The sequence below is a fragment of the Elaeis guineensis genome, chromosome 1 (genome assembly GCF_000442705.2).
Source record: "Elaeis guineensis isolate ETL-2024a chromosome 1, EG11, whole genome shotgun sequence".
NCBI classification, from domain to species: Eukaryota; Viridiplantae; Streptophyta; class Magnoliopsida; order Arecales; family Arecaceae; genus Elaeis; species Elaeis guineensis.
The window spans coordinates 84,154,801-84,175,006 of NC_025993.2; the positions used below are offsets into that span (position 1 = coordinate 84,154,801).

The following is a 20,206-nucleotide window of genomic DNA, read 5'->3' on the forward strand; positions in this document are numbered from 1 at the left end:
CACACATACCCAATGATTTCAATTATGTCACTAGTTTATGTGCTTCCAGACCTATTATCTTTATGATAAAAATAGAATAAACAAACATTGATATATATATATATATATATATATATATATATATATATATATATATATATATATATATATATATATATATATATATATATATGGCTTTACTTGGGGATACATGATAAGCAAATAGTAGCGGACGATTCAAATATGAAATAATGTATAATATAAATTAATTATTGCAAGTTTAAAGATTATTATCTAAAGAGTTTGAAACAACATGACTTGAGAATATCATGCCAAGAGAATGTATCAATGAATCCTCATGATCACTGGATGCATCAATTGACTACATATAATGATCAATGAATAAAGTCACATATTATTTTAATTTTATATTATATACAAATCTTCATGCAAATCTCAGGAGAACTATCTTTGTGTGTGAAGGGGGTTGCATAAGTCATCAACCCAAAACTTTGTGGGTGCATAATTGTGTAATTCTTATGCAATTTGCCCGATAGAAAAAAATTGAACCTGCATTTATAAATATTTCTGCTCTATATCCATGTACTTTTGCTGTATATCTGTGCATTTTTCTTATTGTTCTTTCTCCTACCGATATACTTATAACTTTTGCTTGAAGGCCTGCTTAGTAATTTCCGCCAGTGTTCCCCATGGCTTCATCATTGTCACGCCCCCGACCCGAGATTGTGAATCGAGGGTCATGGCAACCGCCGCATACTCATAGAAAACTCTTCCCATAAGCATGCAAGGCATCTTATCATATTATCTTAAAACAACAACGGAATAATTAGTCAATAATTTAAATCCAAAACATAATGACCTAAATTTTTTTTTCTTTAATATCTCAATAAATTCAACAATGATTCATAGGCCTTACATCAAATTCAATAAGACTTTCAACCTAAAATAAAAGTATAGGGATTCTACTTCTGATCACTCTTCCATTCATATCTTGTATCATCTTAATTCCTCAACATCTGTAAAAACAATAAATAGGAGGTAATGAGCTAGACAGCCCAGTAAGCAATGATTACTTCTCATCAGATTTCATCAGGCATTTAAGTAAATAATCATTTATAGAAAATAAGCATATAGAGTTCATCAATTCGAAATCAATTTCAATTATGCAACATAATTCATGCCAAATTTATTTCTTTTTCGAAAATTCAAGTTTCTTTCCAAATTTCAATTTCTTTCGTTCTTAAATTCTTTTCGTCAACCATGAGCTATGACCACATTTTCCCTATGGCAGGGTCATAATACCGCGTATCTGCTTGCGGTAGGCTACGAATCATCTGACAGCCATGTCCTTTGGAACCGCTGGTCTCGCTGGCGGTTTGTCGCTGGTCTCTCTGGTGACATGTCGCTGGTCTCGCTGGCGACATAAACCCTCAGGACAATCAATTGCTAACGTACATGCCCCCATTGGCAGGGTCCTTTACATAGTCAGGTTGTCAATTCTTATTGTTTCTTATATCATAATTCTTCATAAATCATGTTTCATATTCTAATTTCGATAATAAAACATATAATCATGTAGTATCGAAATAAATCAATATAATACATCATGAAATCAATATATTCAATCATGCTTCATCATAACATTTCAAATAAGATATTTTCATAACAAAATACCATTCATCCAATTCATGCATCGTTTCACAAATCATGTCAGAAGAATACATTATAATTTGCCGATAAATCTAGAAAAAGTGAAACCTTACTTACCTCGAACGCATTCCAATAAATCCACATAATTCTATAAATTTTCTTCCAAAAATTCTATTCGTAGATCATATCGCGATATCCCATGATCAAACATCTACAATCCTATACAGAATCAATTTTAATAATTAGAAAGAATACGAATACCATATTTCAACGGTTTAGATTGGGTCCGATCATCTAATTTCATCTAATCAAAATCTAATTAGGACCTAAATGATCCAAAGTTTGACTATTAGATCAAATCGGATTCGAAGTGATAGGACTGAGGTTTCTTCATCGATTTTATAAAATCAAGTAGAGAGAGAAAATCAGAGGAGAGAGAATTCATGAGGTACAATTCGAACTGATCAGGTGACACAATCCAACATTACGATTGGTCCAATATCTCAATTGATGAAATCAACATGATCAAATCAAGTCATCGCTAGATCGGGATCATGGATGATCAAATCTAAAGATTCATGGTCTGATTAAGGTGGGTGCTAGTACGCTGTCTGACAATCATAGATCAGAGTTCTTCATTAAAATCAGATCAGACTTATTAAAAGAAATTTCTTCATTCACTAATCTTTTTTTTTTAGAGAGAGAATCAATCAAGAGAGAGAATATTTTAGAGAGAGAAAATTCTAGAGAGAGAAAACTCATCTTGAATTCTTCAGACAATATGATTCAACAAATTCTGATCGATCAGATCAAATCATGCTAAAATTATCATGTGGATAATTCAATAAGATCATGAGAAATAAAATCTAAAAATACCTGATCTGATCAAAGTGGATGTCGGTGTATCGTCCGACGATCACAGATCAAAAATTCATTACGAGAATCATTTAAATTCATCATCATTCTTTTCAAAATTAAAAATCTTAGGAGAGAGAAATAATCTAGAGAGAGGATTCTAGAGAGAGAAAGTAGAGAGATAAAGTCCAATTCTAGAGAGAGAAAATACTAGTTCAGGCTGAAGAGAGAGAGGAAAGAGAGAGAAACTCTCTTTCTCATATTTTATTATTTATATCATTATTTATTAATTAATTTAATGATTTTTCTTTTCTTTTCTTTTCTCTCTCTCTCTTTTTTTTTTCTTTTTCTTCACGGAAGAGAGAGGAGAAAATCTTATTTATTATTATTATATTATTATCATATTATTTTTCTTCTTTCTTTTTTTTTTCTTTTCCTTTTTCTTTTCTTTTTCTTCTTTTTCTTTTCTTTTTCTTTTCTTTTCCTTCTTCTTCTTCTCTTTTTCTTTTTCTTTTCCTTCTTCTTCTTCTTCTTTTTCTTTTCTTCTTCCCGTGGACTTGTTTTGGGCTGAAACAGGAGACCTTGAGGTCCCTCGTTTGGTGGCCGGCCAGCGGCGTAGCCGACGTGGGGCGGCCGTCGGCAAGAGGAGAGACGATCCGCGGCAAGAGGAGGCCAAACCGGTGGTCGACGGTGACCACCGACGATGAAAAAATGGCAAAAAAAGAAGATTCTTCCGCAACAAAATCCGGTGACTTCGGTCGCCGGCGAGCGTGCACATCGGCACGGAAAGGAAGGGGGAGGAGAGAGGAAGGGGAGGAAGCTTACCTTCGACGCCGGCGAGGCTTTTCCGGCGAGAAATTGGATGGCACAAGGATGGGTCTCCGTGAGAAAATTTCCGGCGATTGCCGTCGTTTTGCCTTGGGATTCTTTGGTAGGAAGAAGGGAGAAGGGTCTCCCCTTTAAATAGAACCAAAGGAGAGGAGTTTGACTCCTCTCCGGTGAGGTTTCCGACTCCGATTAGGAGCCGGTCGGGAGAAGAAGACTCCCTGCGGGAGTCTTCATCATTTTTTTTTTTTGGTTTGTTTGGGCTGGCTGGGCTATCACATTCTTCCCCTCTAAAAGAAATTTCGTCCTCGAAACTTTTCTTTCTTGAGTCTTCATAGTTTCTTACTTGAATCTCATCCACAAATATTCTAATTCTTGATATAAATTTATTCTTAAATCATTTCATAAGAAAAAGTTGGTACATCAAATATCTATCTGAAACGGAACCTTCATTTTCTTATTTATCAAGATCCACGTCTCAAAGATTTTTAATATTTCAAGATTTCAAAATTATGATCTTATTTCCTGTAAAAATTAGTATTCAATATCTCATGACTCAAATTAAAATCAAATCTATCTCTTGTGAATAGAAAAAGGCCAGTGCCTCTATTCTTGCATAAGAGCTTCATTCATCATCATTCATTCATTTATTTATTTATTTCAAAATATTAACCACCCTTAATTTTAACCCATCATAAGATAGGAAAATATACTTCTATGAATCATATGATGACATCTCAATCAATCAAAATTTTAAAATATTTTCTCTTATTCGTACTTTCAAAGGTTGAAGATTTCAATCTCATTCTCGAACTTTTAATATTTTATTTCTTGATGCAACTTCATCGTTAAGTCATTTCATAAAGATCAATATTACCATTGTTGATTGAATCAATATCACTATTTCTAGTCATCAAAATTTTCTTACTCAAACCCTCAAACTCTTAAATATTCTAATTCTTGAAGTAAATTTTATCATTAAGTCATTCCATAATAAAAATCAGTAACTCAAAAATTGATCTAAATCAAAACTATATTTTTCTTATAATCAAAATCAATGTCTCTATTCTAAGTAAGTATATCAATTTTCTTTATCTAAACATTAACAACTCTTAATTAATCGATTCATTATCAAATTATGAATAACTCCAATCTATCTTTTGTAGAACAATCGTCAATATCAATAGATAACCTCAATCTTTTTCATTCAGTCTGAGAAATAATAATAATCAAAAGAGTTCTAACTTCAAATTTCATTATACCCTGGAGATAATTATTTGAGTATACTAATCTAAGATCAAAATCATCATTCGATAAATAATCTCAAATTCTTTCTAATAAATAGAGAATTATAAAATTTAATTCTAAGATAGAAAAAAATTTATCTCTAAATATTCTAAATCTAAAATCAAAAATCAAAGGTCCACTCATCCTAGAATTAGGATGCTAATTATTTTTGTAGCATAGTAGATGGAAGCTCTACTTTTAAAAATCACATTAGGATATCTAAAATAATTCAAAATTTTAAAATATTATTCTTTCTAATATCAATAAATTTCTTGTATCAAACCATATCATCTATCATACTTCTTTAACTCAAAGGGTCAACATTCCTGACTTACTCAAAGTAGTTCAGATTACTATGCTTCCGCTGCGCATTCTGATCTAACAATCAAAATTTCTTAGGTTCACCAAAAAAAGTTTGATCAAATTATTTCTTTATCCAAAAATTTTAAATTTCAATTGAAATCAAAGATTAACTTTCGATTCTCATTCATACCTTTACTGGTGTACAATAATCTTGATTAACCCTTGAGTCCAATATCATATTTAAACCATCATATAGATTTACTATAATCAATATGAATCAAATCTCAATTCTCATATCAATTCAATTCCATAATTTTCAAACCAAAAATCTTTATAAGTCAAATCAACGAAAAAATTCTTTGATGCTCCATCAAATTTGGACATAATCTGAATATATATGAATTTCAAATCATTATTATTGTTATTTTTTTTTCTAAAATTTTTATCATCAGAATTTTCAATATCTATCAAATATCCTTTCATAACAATCATACAAGCTTCAAAAATCAAATCTCCATTTAATAGTAGATTCAATTAAGGATCTCGTTAACAAAAGCAAAGGAACTCCATATCAATTCCTAAATCTCAATTTTTTAAATTATAAAATTCACATGGATCCCTTAGTCTGAAATAAATATAAATCAGATCTTTTATCTTAATCTAAAGATATCAATTTTTCATTAACAACCTCAACAATAATATCAGAAAATCTCTTGATCAACTTAGATACGAAGTCTTTAAATTAAAATTTCATACACATCATGTAGTCTCTAATAGACATAATAAGATCCATTATTTAGATCTAAGGATGATGATTAAAGCTTCCAGTATGATGAATATCCTATAATCTCAAAATCAATTTCATCAATAAGACATAGGTTTCTTTGCAATATCCTCAAATATGTATTCATCATAATATGCCACTTTATATATAATCCACATACCAAATTCAATTTCGATAAATATTTCAATCAAGCATCGTAAAAGATTTTTCTTAGCCCATTATGGAATAATATTTTATTATCAAATCTTTATCTTGCCAATAATAGTCAATCTCTCAACTAGAAGTAATATCATAATATTATTCTCACATCGAATTTGAACTTACGATTCACTTGAATAACCAATGATCAAATTAATAACCATAATGCACAATACAATTTTACATCAATCCTTTTGTGATTACTTTCGATCAAGATCTAACTAATCATATCATGATCAATAGATCATCCATCATATTTCAAATTCTATATGTTATAATCTATTGTGATCCTTTCATACATAATCTCAATGTTTAATCAAAATTTATAAATATTTCTCCCACTACAATCATCAAAGATCTACACTATAATGTCCCTGGTGTCTATCCACTAACACCCATTCTATATCTGATTCTATGTTTCATAATTCATCCACTTATGCTCTGACACCATATTAATTGTCACGCCCTCGACCCGAGATTGTGAATCGAGGGTCATGGCAACCGCCGCATACTCATAGAAAACTCTTCCCATAAGCATGCAAGGCATCTTATCATATTATCTTAAAACAACAACGGAATAATTAGTCAATAATTTAAATCCAAAATATAATGACCTAATTTTTTTTTCTTTAATATCTCAATAAATTCAACAATAATTCATAGGCCTTACATCAAATTCAATAAGACTTTCAACCTAAAATAAAAGTATAGGATTCTACTTCTGATCACTCTTCCATTCATATCTTGTATCATCTTAATTCCTCAACATCTATAAAAATAATAAATAGGAGGTAATGAGCTAGACAGCCCAGTAAGCAATGATTACTTCTCATCAGATTTTATCAGGTATTTAAGTAAATAATCATTTATAGAAAATAAGCATATAGAGTTCATCAATTCGAAATCAATTTCAATTATGCAACATAATTCATGCCAAATTTATTTCTTTTTCGAAAATTCAAGTTTCTTTCCAAATTTCAATTTCTTTCGTTCTTAAATTCTTTTCGTCAACCATGAGCTATGACCACATTTTCCCTGTGGCAGGGTCATAATACCGCGTATCTGCTTGCGGTAAGCTGCGAATCATCTGGCAGCCATGTCCTTTAGAACCGCTGGTCTCGCTGGCAGTTTGTCGCTGGTCTCTCTGGCGACATGTCGCTGGTCTCGCTGGCGACATAAACCCTCAGGACAATCAATTGCCAACGTACATGCCTCCATTGGCAGGGTCCTTTACATAGTCAGGTTGTCAATTCTTATTGTTTCTTATATCATAATTCTTCATAAATCATGTTTCATATTCTAATTTCGATAATAAAACATATAATCATGTAGTATCGAAATAAATCAATATAATGCATCATGAAATCAATATATTCAATCATGCTTCATCATAACATTTCAAATAAGATATTTTCATATCAAAATATCATTCATCCAATTCATGCATCGTTTCACAAATCATGTCAGAAGAATATATTATAATTTGCCGATAAATCTAGAAAAAGTAAAACCTTACTTACCTCGAACGTATTCCAATAAATCCACATAATTCTATAAATTTTCTTTCAAAAATTTTATTCGTAGATCATATCGCGATATCCCATGATCAAACATCCACAATCCTATACAGAATCAATTTCAATAATTAAAAAGAATACGAATACCATATTTCAACGGTTTAGATTGGGTCCGATCATCTAATTTCATCTAATCAAAATCTAATTAGGACCTAAACGATCCAAAGTTTGACTATCAGATCAAATCGGATTCGAAGTGATAGGACTGAGGTTTCTTCATCGATTTTATAAAATCAAGTAGAGAGAGAAAATCAGAGGAGAGAGAATTCATGAGGTACAATTCGAACTGATCAGGTGACACAATCCAACATTACGATTGGTCCAATATCTCAATTGGTGAAATCAACATGATCAAATCAAGTCATGGCTAGATCGGGATCATGGATGATCAAATCTAAAGATTCATGGTCTGATTAAGGTGGGTGCCAATACGCTGTCTGACAATCATAGATCAGAGTTCTTCATTAAAATCAGATCAGACTTATTGAAAGAAATTTCTTCATTCACTAATCTTTTTTTTAGAGAGAGAATCAATCAAGAGAGAGAATATTTTAGAGAGAGAAAATTCTAGAGAGAGAAAAATCTAGAGAGAGAAAACTCATCTTGAATTTTTCAGACAATATGATTCAACAAATTCTGATCGATCAGATCAAATCATGCTAAAATTATCATGTGGATAATTCAATAAGATCATGAGAAATAAAATCTAAAAATACCTGATCTGATCAAAGTGGATGTCGGTGTATCGTCCGACGATCACAGATCAAAAATTCATTATGAGAATCATTTAAATTCATCATCATTCTTCTCAAAATTAAAAATCTTAGGAGAGAGAAATAATCTAGAGAGAGGATTCTAGAGAGAGAAAGTAGAGAGATAAAGTCCAATTCTAGAGAGAGAAAATACTAGTTCAGGCTGAAGAGAGAGAGGGAAGAGAGAGAAACTCTCTTTCTCATATTTTATTATTTATATCATTATTTATTAATTAATTTAATGATTTTTCTTTTCTTTTCTTTTCTCTCTCTTTTTTTTTCTTTTTCTTCACGGAAGAGAGAGGAGAAAATCTTATTTATTATTATTATATTATTATCATATTATTTTTTTTCTTTCTTTTTTTTTTCTTTTCCTTTTTCTTTTCTTTTTCTTCTTTTTCTTTTCTTTTTCTTTTCTTTTCCTTCTTCTTCTTTTCTTTTTCTTTTTCTTTTCCTCCTTCTTCTTCTTTTTCTTTTCTTCTTCCCGTGGACTTGTTTTGGGCTGAAACAGGGACCTTTAGGTCCCCTCGTTGGGTGGCCGGCCGGCGGCGTAGCCGACGTGGGGCGGCCGTCGACAAGAGGAGAGACGATCCGCGGCAAGAGGAGGCCAAACCGGTGGTCGACGGTGACCACCGACGACGGAAAAATGGCAAAAAAAGAAGATTCTTCCGCAACAAAATCCGGTGACTTCGGTCGCCGGCGAGCGTGCACATCGGCACGGAAAGGAAGGGGGAGGAGAGAGGAAGGGGAGGAAGCTTACCTCCGACGCCGGCGAGGCTTTTCCAGCGAGAAATTAGATGGCACAAGGACGGGTCTCCATGAGGAAATTTCCGGCGATTGCCGTCGTTTTGCCCTGGGATTCTTTGGTAGGAAGAAGGGAGAAGGGTCTCCCCTTTAAATAGAACCAAAGGAGAGGAGTTTGACTCCTCTCCGGTGAGGTTTCCGACTCCGATTAGGAGCCGGTCGGGAGAAGAAGACTCCCTGCGGGAGTCTTCATCATTTTTTTTTTTTTTGGTTTGTTTGGGCTGGCTGGGCTATCAACCCGCGTCCGTTACTAAGTAGCTCGGACCTCTATCATGATATGGTCAACTCGTCGGCCGTTGATACCCATACGATCATTGTACTTGGCCATAAAAATGAGACAAGTTGATTGGCATAATGTATTCGGTATAGGATATAGTTTCTCTTTTTTGGATCTCGAGTGGCTCGATGAATGCTTTATTAAGAAATATTGCATCATTATTATCCTAAGAAATTAGAGCTTTTGAATTATCTAAAGGTTTGTTTCTTGGATTTAGTTAGACTATGAATTGCCTTAGTTTATTTAATATTATTATTATTATTTTTATGGCAAGTCCGTCTTAATTATTTGATTTTTCTATGCACTGCAAGCATCCTAATCTTTTCTTTTCTTTTTTTTTTTTGTAAAAAAACTAAGCACATGATGAGAAATGAAAAAGAGCCCGTACCTTAAGCTATAATGGGAATTGGATGAAGAAAAAAAAAAAAAAAAAGGCAAAACCCCATTTGAAGTCTTTGAGATGGGATATCCTTTTACTATCCTTCACTAAGGAACAAAATAGGTTAGATAGCTTTATTACAACAATAAGATTATTGATTATTGTATTGTGACCTGAAGATTATGTGTTAGAAATATAGTAATATTCTCTCTACATCCTGCCTTGCTTAAAAAATCCAGTCTTGATATCTGATCCAACCCAAACATAGTTCAGGGTTAGCCTATTTTTTAAAAAACAAACAACTTAACTGTTAAGTATATAATTCGATCTCATCTAACCCAATCTAAACAAATAAAGATTTACTTTTTTTTTGTTTTAATCCATAAACATTTCAAAAGCAGCTCAAAAGTCTAACCTGGACTGACCCAAACAGCCCAAATGGTTCAGGCCGGGCCAGGTCTGGGGACCCATGGATACTTGTCAGCTCTCCACACCCACTCCCCTGGCGAACGCCAAGATCCCTCCGGAGTACAGACCGCTAGGTGTTCCCTCCTTCCTCTTCTCCGACGAAGTCCGCGTGAAAGCTAGTGAGCGATGGATCCTTTCTCGTCTCCCGCGCCGTCAAACGGCTCTTCGGGCCCCTCGACGGAGGCTCTGATGGACCAAGTCAAGGCCCAGCTCGCCAGGCCTACGCCGAGGAGTTCCTCGAGGTCCCGATCTACTCCTTTCTTAATGCTAAACTCAATGCGCCTTGTAGTTGTTCTTTTGCTTTCTATGACTTCTGTGCGTTGATCTGTTTATGCTTGCAATAAAAACCGAATTGATTGAATGATGGAAGAAAAAGCCAACTTTTTGTTGCAGATTTGAGTTTGAGATGATTTTGTTGAGTTAGTGAGGGTTACCATAACGGGTACAATTAGCTTGAATTGGATTTGAGAAGGAATGGTTTTTGATTTGGAAAGAATGCTTCTTACCCATTAATTTGTTCCTGGTTTACTAAAATCCAATATATTGATTGTATTATAGAGAAAAATCCCAACTTTTGTTGTTGATTAAGTTAGGATGAATCGTGTGAGGTGAGTACAAATCACTGTAGATACAACTTGGTATGAACTGGATTTCTGAAAAAAATGATCTTTTACTTGGCTAAAGGCTTGGTGGAGTGTCTCTCGGACATTGAACTAATGTGGTGGTTGAAATTTCAGGGGAGGGAATATGGGTGTTCTAGTGGCTGCTGTAATTCTACTGATTGATGTCTTTTAAGTCGTCTTTTGGTATTCGTTTGCCTTCTGTTGTACCACTCGAGCTTGTCTTGGGAAAGTTGAATATTTGCTGGCTTTCAAACCTCTCCTTCATTTCTTACTGATTATTTCTAGAAATTAATTAGTAATGATGCCCTATGGCTGAGGTTCTCATCATGAGTTGTTATATTGACAAAGTCTCATGTCTTACTTGGAAGTGTTATTTTCTGTATGTAGTCATATGTACCACTTTGGGTACAATCTCTTCGTTTGGATGTTGTGGAGTTCCACCGTGATGCCTGTCAAATTAGAAGATGCATGGACTTAATTCTAGATGTTAACAAGTTTTATTTCTCCACTGCATAGACATATTTCTGAAGATATGAAATGATTTTATTTCTATCAAGAGACAGGGATCATGCATCATCTTCTACATTTAGATCGAGTATGGTTTAAGCATTGTCCTGAGTACTTTGTCATGGAAACTAACATTATACAACCACTGTGAACCTATATGTACATATTAACAGCATAAATGATCTTAAATTTCATGATAAAATTACAGGGCGGTTCCAAATTTCTTAGTTAGCTACATGTTCTAGGTGTTGCACATATTATGCTTTTAATTTAGAGGGTTCAAGTACTTGAATATCATGAGATTATATTAGAGAAGTGTCATAGCAAATTTAATTTCTTTGTTCATTGACATTAAAATTTAAATGTCTGGCAACAGGAGCTTATCTGGTAATACTTTGTGATGTAAAATCATTAAATACTTAACTATCATTTGTAGGGGTGGGCTGAGTGGCTATTTTGTGCTACAGGTTATAGACTGAGTCCATTAAGACTTTATAGTGTTTAGCTTTTAACATTTGCAATTTTATTGTCACATTCAATGACCTGGGACTGTAATGAATTTCAATGTGTGACAGATCTTCCATGATTTTCACAAAGATGCATATGTTCATGAATCCACAATACCTTGAAAATAACATATTTGGTTATATTGGTTAGTTTAGTATATTTTGTTTTTCACTTTATGTATTATATTGACCAGATCAGTTGTTGTGGGAGATTAAGCAATATCCATATTTATTGATCCTTTGTGGACTGTACCTTCTAGGATTATAACTTCTTGATCTATTCATGTTCATGCTTCATTAGATACAAGCAAACAGTTAATTATGCATTATATTTAATATGGCAGTGCAACATGTCCTAGGTATGTAATGTTGAAATTTCTCTCTTGCAAGCATACTGCTGTTTTAATTCTTGTGTTTCTTTGTGGGATTGTCCAATGTCAATTAACATTGCATTGCTGGTGCATGTATCGGCATTGTGGAAGCCACCACTTGAATAACATTCTAGGGTTCCTTTTCTTTTCTTTTTCCTTTTTTTTTTTTGGTGTGCAATGTGGACTTGCTAGCAGTTGCTGATGGCTGCTTGACTTATTGCTAACTTGCCTGTGGTGCTATTTTCATTTCCCAGACTGTGAGGAGCAAGTGCTTTTCAAAGTGCATTACAAAGCCTGGAACAGGCCTGAGTGGGAGCGAGAGCAGTTGCATATCCAGATGTGTGGAACGGTACATTGAGGCAACAAGAATTATTGGCCAAGCTCTTTTCAATTCCCCACGTTAGTCTTGCTGGTTCATAGAAATTTGAACAAATTAGAGATGAGGAAATTCTATTCTCAAAAAGACAGATGGGGATGGCCGAACATTTTACAACAGCCTGTCACAATTTTCATGTCATATTACTTAAGTTTCAATAACAGTCTATAAGGATTTATGCATACTTGTCCATATTTCTATCATTGCATATTACCTATATCAGGTTGTTGAATGCCACTATTTGATATACTCAAAAAATAAGACCTTCAGCTCTAATTATCTTGCATCATCGTGTTCTTTACTACTGCTACTTAAGCACCTATTTCAACATTCTTGGAGTCAGCATTGATTTTCATCTTTTACTTGCCTATATGAAGCACTTCATCATTGGTCAGAACTGATGATTATATACATTGCTAAAGGAGTTATGATGATATATTTCTTGATAAACTGCATATTTTGAAAAGTGGGCTTGTCTTTAATGTTACACAGGATATATGCATCACTTTATTATATTTCTATTTTGGAGTTCTTATCTATAGTTCATAAACTCGTACAAAGATAGGTTCCAACGCTCTTTGTATTTTTTGCCTTAGTCCAAGTTGTGCTCAAATCAGAGGAAACTTATTGTATACTTTTTATATTCTGTATGGTATCTTTTCCCCCTCTTTGGCCTGTATCTTTTGTATGTTTACTATAGGATTTATTTGCACTTTAACTACACAATGTTTAGTTGGGTTCAATGAAGTTACACCTTCTACCAAAAAAAAAAAAAAAAGAAGATAATAATTAATTTGATTATGGTCTAATGTTATATAAATACACACACACACACATATATATATGCTGCGTTCATAGTTAAAATGAAATTGCACATGGCATACCACTGCGCCGGTGTTCAACTCGTACTCTGGATGGTTGTCTTAACTCTTTTAACTGCCTGCCGGAGCACAGCTTTAGCACCGGTGGATGTGTTTTGCACATTGTCTTGGAATCATCCAATGTCTCTGCTTTTAATCAGTAGGGTTAGCCATCTCTCATAATGCCCCATCAAACATTTGTTATTTTCAGTGTGGCTTCTCTTCATTGTGGATTCAGGGTTGTTGCTAGCTTAATATGCTTTCTCCACTATAAGCAGGATCCATATTTGTGAAGCAATAACTAATAAATCAAAAAATTTATGATTACAGCTCTTTTGAGGATAAAAATTACCTCCCCCCCAGAAAATGGCTCCTCCATATCTCCAACAAAAGTCAAAATCATAGCCTACTTATAAACTTGTTAATAATATGATAAGCTGGAAAGACTATTACTATTTTTTTAAAAAAAATTATAGACACTACCTGGTAGAAAATTATGAATTATGGAAGAAAAATATCGATGAATAATTGCCCGAGGACTTAAGTGCCACCCAGATAGATCATTCATATGCTTGTCCTTGCACGGATCTGTGCATTTCAACTCTCTCTCTCTCCATCTATCTTTTTTTTTTATTTTATTTTAATGTACTACATTTTGATTCATTTGGAGCTGCTGTTCTAGTTCCATCTGATGCCTCCCAATCTCTAATATCCTAGATTATTAATACACCTTTGACAAAGTATAGTAAACTGCCTCTTCTTCGAGATATTTATGCTTGGAAGGTCTCATTACCTTATTTTAATGTGGTACATATCTTTAGACAGGCAAATCAAGTAGCAGATTACATGTCACGTTGGGGTTTGATGAGAGACTTTTGTTGGGACTCACTGACTGCAGTGGATGCCCTTGCCTACAGCTATTGCAAGCAGATAGTTATGGAGTGCAGTTTGTCCGAGGATAATTCAAAAACAGTTTACCACTCAAGATTGTATACGGCTATTTCAGATTTACTATCATATCTTTTCAATCACTTAATTTGGCCGTCATATTCATGCACCCAGTGTTGCTGGTGGTCAATTGCTGGTTATCCTTGCTATCATCACTCTAGTTCTCATCTGTTTAAACATTGGATATTTCACCAGTCTGTTTGGCATATTATGGTCATAACCGACGTCTGTTTTAATATTCAAATGCATGCACGGCCTCAAATAACTAATTGCACGATGTATAGAATAGCAGCTTATAATATATTATTAGTATGGTGGCAGCTGATACATGTTTAATATGCTGCATGTTTTATATTCACCACAGGCAGACTGTCAGGTTTGCTAAATCATTTCTGGCATTTACCACTCTTGCTCAATACAAAGGAAAGCTACTTCATATGCTAATATGCGAGGATCAGATTTGGTGCTTCTTCCATTTCAATGAGGAAAAGTTATGGCTGTTTCTTTTATGTTATTGCAGCTTACTTACTCCTGTAGGTTATTTGGTTGGTTGTTTGTCAATTTGTTATATTGTAATCCTCCTGTGGGCTTGGATAATCCTGTATTTGCACCGCTTTAACTTATCGTTTCATACAGCCTCTGGCTCCTCACTTTACCAAAAAAAAAAAAAAGGACAGCTGCGTTGCATGCTGCTTTATCCTTGAAAAATTGAAAGCAATAGCTGTTAAGCTTATATGATTAATCCGGTGCCTTGTGTAAGTTTATGTCAATCCAGACAAGATTGATCACTTTAATTTAAGCTTCATCAAAAGTATCATATCCAAAGTGATAGCATTCATAGGCGATCTGTAGGGCACAAACCTTAGGTGCTTGCTGCAAAGACATAAATCTTGATCAAGGAGTTCTTCATTTGGAATGCCAAATAAAATATGCAGAGTCGAAGCGAGAAGGGCAAGGTTATAAGCAGTCCAGCTTGCAGAAGGGCTGCTTGATTATTTTAATACAACAATATAGAGTCAAATTAAGTTTCAAAATATGGTGCATGGCATACTTTATGTACTGTAAGTTGTAATACCAATCTTACATGCCAGAAGCAGCAACCTGAATTGCATGAGTTCTTGCACCCATGCTATCAGGTTGAAGCTTCCCCTTCTAGACGAATCCTCTTGTTGCCGGTCTCTTCACCAGCTGTCCTGCTTTCCTTGGCTTCCATTGAACACCTCTTATATGGCTTGAATCCTGTTCGATGAGACTTCAGCTTCCCCTGACCAATTTCACTTGTTAAAGGACTTTTTCCAATGTTATCAGTGCATCTGCTTGACATCTCCTTTGTAAAGCTCTGAAGATGATTAAAACAGGCTGTCGCATATGCCTTCCTGTTAAGATCGACAGGCAAGGTAATAGCTTCCTTGTTGGCCATTGCCTCTTCAGTTTGTGGAGGTGAAAAGCTTTGTGGCAGCACTTCTCTACTAAAAAGTGCTTGGAAGGCAAGTCGACCCTAACAAAGAAAAGACAGATTACACAAATTAGAGAAGCAGTGATGGGTGTTCAATGGTAACACGCTAGTGATGAACCAGAGAATTTGCCAGATTACAACTCCTCAGAGACTGCTTTCCATGACTCGTTAATGCTCCCACCGTTTCGAGATCTGCGACCGTTAGTCTCACCAGCTGATGGATTACTGAAATAGGCTTGTTTAGCTTCGTCATTGACTTTCTCATGCCTATCCAGTATGGCATCTGTTTCGACTTCACTGCTGGAAGGTGTATTGGAGCCACAGGAAGAGCGATCTGGTTTCTTCTTGCTCTTTGTCTTATCAGAATCATGAAGCCCAGTAGCTGCTAATGGTTTCAACATATTAATTCTTGAAGCTTTGACATCCGTGCAATGTGACCTTTCACCGCTTCTGCTCTCATCTGACTCGTCTGCTTCTGATGATGACGACTTAGGAGAAGGGCCTTGTGTATTTAAAGCCAGAGATTGATCTGGATTTACTACTGGATCTCCTGGTACAAGGTTCTGAAATCCATCTTCTTTTCCGTCTGTCTTATCTTCTGGACCCTGGGCTGTGGCCATTGTGGGAATTGTAGTTGCGGGTGCTGGATTAAGGTGAAACCAATGTGAGGAGAGCATATTGGTAATAGTCCCTGAGTGGCCCACCATGCTGATGCAGCTGCAACTGTAGCAGCAGCAATGGATGCCAGGCTTGGATAAGGGTTCATGTGCCTTACTGGAGATCCCCGGCTAGGATTTCTGGAGTTGAATCAGTTGAAGAATTCATGTTTGCAGATGGCCAGAATGATGCTGCCAGGTTGGCTGCTGCATGAACTGCTGGATTTTGTAATAAGGTATACACGATGAGACTCGAGAAGGTGGATGAGATGTTGAGGAATGACCTATAAGCATCATGATCGCTGTGGAATTGGGTAAAGGGTGGAAGGCTGGAAATGGTTGGTGAACACATGGGATTGCACAACTGTTGTGGAGCTTTGGTGCTGCATAAATCATAGGATCGATGAATGACTTAGAATTTTCATCAGCTCCTACTTGGCCAGTCACTGCCATGAAAATTATGCCCATCGGAGTCTATTGTCTGGTTGCCTTCTGCACTGCTTCTTTGTGAAAAATGCACAGGAATATGTTTTGAGTTGCTTTGATTAGCTTGCATATCGTCACTTAACAATGAACCAAGGTTCTCTTGCTGCTTTGATGCATCCGCATCCTCTCCATGACCTAAATTTGTTTGGAATCTATGTGAAGTCCTTTGAGTCTTCATTCTCCTGTCTCTATATGATATGCCGTTTATGTTTAGATCCTTATTCACTTCAATAGAGACAGAAGATTTATCTGTTGCAGTCTCCTTTATTCTTTCATCTTGGGCACAAATTCTGTGTATGTAAAGGATTTGGATTTGACGAGCTCTTCACAGAAAAGATGGAAGCAGATGGAGCATCTTGAAAGAAGTTAAGAACTTCTGAGCAGCTTCCATCCACAGAAATCTCTTTCCTTTGCGATGTTATAGTTGCAGCGGGTTTCTGCAAAAAGAATTAATGGGGCAAGAACTCAGGAAAGGGGGGAAAGCTAAAAAGACAATTAAGAACCACATAAAAGCTTTTATAATGCAAGCAACAGGGTGAGACAAATGTGTACCTTCTGAGGTGCATCACTTCCTGTTTCTAAGATTTGTTTACTGGTGCCCACAAGAGACACAGATTTTGATGATTTGTTGTCTATTGCATCCCCAGTTAGAGAGATAGAAACTACGCTGGTCTTCCGAGGATATGGACTGCTTGGCTTCCTTTAGGTCGTGGGGGAGGAATATCTATGTCATGAGTCTGTCCCGGAGGAATCCCTTTCATAACAGCTTCTTTTTCCAACTGCAATTTGATTACTTTTAGTCATGCAAAACATGATTTGCAATTACAAATCTATTCAAGACAATACTAAAGACCACTTGATGCTAAAACATAACATCTAAGTCAGTGAACATGTAGTTTGAATAGTGAAGCTAACCACCACTAGCACGAGCATTTAAACGGTCAAACTACCTATTAGTTCAGGCATATTATCATTTCCTTGAATTCCCAAATGAACATTGGTGAAAGTTTAGCAAATGCCCAAAATTACTAATGAAAAGGAGATTCAAGGATTAGAAATTTTTTGATCATCAAGTCGATCTTTTAGTACTTCATTAAACAAATAAAAATTGCAGAAAGTAGCATGTCTATGGAGCAGGAACAGAGGATCTTAATATATTTTAGATATTTATAGCACTTCTATTACGGTATAGCATTCTCCTGCATATGTGATCTAAATTTGTAATTCTTATTGTGCCGAAACACTTCCAACATCTTTGGTATTCACCATCCATGCATGCATTCTTTAATCAAATGATTAGATATAAAAGAGTTAAGTTTGCACTAAGATGTTTTTATGTTAGATCTGGACTGCTGGTTGTAATAGGTAGTACAATATAAATTGTTAGAGGATTTAGGACAAAAGATGTGGAGATGATTCGGGAGACTCTATTCTTCTTCATTAATAAGGCCAAAGAAAAATATTTTCTACCATTTAGCTTGAATTCTTCTCCCATTTGAAGCTTCTTCTTGTAATTATTGTTACAGAAGGTGGATACTCACCTATCATGTTAGATGAGTCTATTATAACAATAACTTGGATAATAGTTGATGCACCGATCAAGGAGATAGCAAGAAACTTTTAGCTACATCATTGAGCTTAAAGAGTTGACAATTAGTTGATGGGGTTTTCTAACTAGTTAGAGTTACTTTTTCTTTCTAACTAGTTGCTTCTGCTAACCCATCTCATCCTTCTGTTGATGGGGGTTTCTTTGCTCTTTAAGCTCAAGGATGTAGCTGAAAGTTTCTTGCCATCCCCTTGATCTGTTAGCTACATCCTTTAGTTTATAAAAGGAAGAAGAAAAAGAAAAAGAAAAACTTGGATAATAGTCGATAAACACCATGGGCTAATGGCTCCTTGAGTTAGCAGAAGCAATCACATGAAGGGTACATGAAAGTGATAGAAGAGAAGAAGAAGAAAAACAGTGAAAACAAGTAGCTGGGGGGGGGGGAGGATAACTAGTTGATCATTAGCATGCTAGCAGATCTCCACAGAAACAACAGGTGTGAAGAAATTAGATTACTTGTTTTTTGCCTTGAATCAGCACCAAGCTGCCTTTGGGCTCTTGCAGAATTGGCACAACAGGTTTTGCAAAGCATGAGTGCAAAAGGAACAATTTTCAGCGTAATGTGCACCAAAAGAAAAACTATCCAGTTTATCATTAAAAAAAAGATGGTACATAGAAAGTTTCTTATGCTCCAAAGACTAAATTCTGACAGAGAACTTGTGGAGGCTGCCTGAGGCCTAGAAGGATATATCCTTTCTTCAAAGAAAACAAACCAACCAAGAATGCAGAAGCCTGGTTGGCACTGGACTGGTTGAAAAAATCATGCCTCTTAGCAATGGATCATGAGACTTTGCTAATATTCCTAGAATGAGTTTAAGATGGAACGAATTTCCAAACAATGGGGGCTTCAGCAGCATCTAATGTCTATAGGCAGGGATCTATTCAATGATCTGCAACCACCCTATGCTCTAATGATATTATGCTGATGTAAGCACTTGGCATCAGATACCTAGGTCTATTCGTGTTGAATAAGTTATGATGTCGTCGACTCATATGCTGGAACTGATGTATACTTCATCAAACTTTTTGGCTTATCATGTGCTGACATAATCCAGCTGCCCCCTCTCTAGGCTACACAACAAAGGGTTGAAGAATTGTTACATGCACCAGTATGATACAGATTGGCGTGGCACAGTACCATGGCGACACATTGTATGTCTCTTGGCCACAATATTAATAAGGTGCTGTACATGTGTTGGTATAGACTAGATCGAGGAGCCCACTAATACCAGTATCCTACCGAAACAGCAAGGCACAGTTGGTATGAACTAGTATGCACTAGTACATAAATCCCTGGCTATGACTTTTGACTAGTATGCACTAGTATCTAAAATCAATATGACCTTTTTTGGCTAGTATGCACCAATACGTAAATCCTTTTGGCTAGCATGCACCAATACCTAAAATCAATATGACCTTTTTGACTAGTACGCACTAAAATCCTTGGTTACGACCTTTTGACTAGTATGCACTAAAATCCTTGGTTACAAGTTTCAGAGAATCAGAGCAATATGACATGAATTTTGATAAATGGTCCACCAAAGTGCTTTGTCAGCTACCCTAACTTAACAGATGCACTTCCTTGCAAATTAAGCCAGAGCTTCTTGGATTAAGGTGGGTCTTGTCTAGCACTTCTTTGAGTTAATGACATA

At 35.4% G+C, this 20,206-nt stretch overlaps 2 pseudogenes; one reads left to right on the top strand and one right to left on the bottom strand.

The window, feature by feature from the left end:
- Window positions 1-10,238: 10,238 nt before the first annotated feature.
- On the top strand, window positions 10,239-12,570 carry LOC140857077 (mitochondrial import inner membrane translocase subunit Tim13-like; annotated as a pseudogene).
- Window positions 12,571-15,651: 3,081 nt separating this feature from the next.
- On the bottom strand, window positions 15,652-19,086 carry LOC140850932 (protein CCA1-like; annotated as a pseudogene).
- Between the last annotated feature and the right edge of the window lie 1,120 nt (window positions 19,087-20,206).